This window comes from Tupaia chinensis, unplaced genomic scaffold, assembly GCF_000334495.1.
Source record: "Tupaia chinensis unplaced genomic scaffold, TupChi_1.0 Scaffold135030_1, whole genome shotgun sequence".
Classification (NCBI taxonomy): Eukaryota; Metazoa; Chordata; class Mammalia; order Scandentia; family Tupaiidae; genus Tupaia; species Tupaia belangeri.
The window spans coordinates 1-1,293 of NW_006195314.1; the positions used below are offsets into that span (position 1 = coordinate 1).

The following is a 1,293-nucleotide window of genomic DNA, read 5'->3' on the forward strand; positions in this document are numbered from 1 at the left end:
GTCTTTAAGTTGAAAGGAACCAAGGGGGCACTTGAGATGGCAGAGAGTGGCTGTCACAGAGCCTGTGCACTTCCACGGTAAGGGAGATGTGAGCACCAGCAAGACCCCACCCAGCCACCATGTAAACACACCTACCAGCAGCCAGGACACCATGAGAGCCGGGAGTGAGGCAGTGACCGAGAGGGCAGAGTGCAGGCCCTAAAGCACAGCCACGCAAGCCGCCCATGCCTATGGCAGCCTGGGCAGTCAGTCCCAGCTAGGCCGCACTGGGCTCCAGCTGCCCCGTCTGTGGGGGTGGGTGTGGGGTGCACAGCCCAACACTGGCGTCAGCCATGCTGGCTAGTGACTGATACGGGTAAGCCATCCCTTCAGAGTCAGGCACACAGGAGCTGATCGTCCCTGCACGAGCCACCACCCTGTCCCTGCTGGGTGCGGAGTTGTGTTATAGCTACAGTGCTCGGCCTCTGCAGCGGACACTCCATTTTCCAAGGCGTTTGTCTGTGCACCGTCAGTCTGGAACGTTCCTCCTGACTCATCTGGATGGCTGCTGCCTGGGTGGTGGGGCGCAGGAGCCCAAGGAGGCTGGTGTCTGTGGGGAGTTCCAGGGTAGAGTGCCGAGTGGGAGTGGCCATGAAGCCCTTCCACCTCGCCAGTTTCGAAGACTCTAGAGAGTGTCCTTTTCTGAAATGTGGGGAGAGGTTTGAGGGGAAAAGGGATGACCCTGTGGTGTCTGCATTTCAGATCCACACAACTTGAAGATCTGCTGCCGACTCAACGGGGAGGTGGTCCAGAGCAGCAACACCAACCAGATGGTGTTTAAGACGGAAGAGCTGATAGCCTGGGTCTCCCAGTAAGCTACATTGGGGCCTCTTGGCCACCCCCACCCGGCCCCCCACACACCTGGATGCCGAGCTGAGCCCTCTGTCCCTGGCAGGTCACATCAGCTCCAGATCTCACCGGGTCCTTTTGCTTTTCCCCAGGTTTGTCACCCTTTACCCAGGGGACATCTTCCTGACTGGGACGCCCCCAGGTGTTGGTGTATTCAGGAAACCGCCTGTCTTTCTCAAGGTAGGTTAGCTAAGGAGGAAGGGGTGCCAGCACAGGGCCCGGGAAGGCCTAGCAGGCTGGACTCAGATTAGAGGAATGCGGGCCTGTGTGTGTGCAGACGTGTGTGTCACAGCAAAGGGCTGAGGCCTCTGTGGCCTGTTCTTTTGCAGAAGGGAGATGAAGTCCAGTGTGAGATCGAAGACCTGGGGGTCATCATCAACAAGGTGGTGTGATGGCCCCTGTGCA

General features: G+C 58.8%; 1 long non-coding RNA gene across 1 annotated transcript; it reads left to right on the forward strand.

The window, feature by feature from the left end:
- Nucleotides 1–613: 613 nt before the first annotated feature.
- LOC102496646 (uncharacterized) lies at nt 614–1,293 on the forward strand. Its single transcript, XR_336352.3, has 3 exons — nt 614–850; nt 981–1,068; nt 1,218–1,293. It is a non-coding gene; the product is annotated as an uncharacterized LOC102496646 (long non-coding RNA).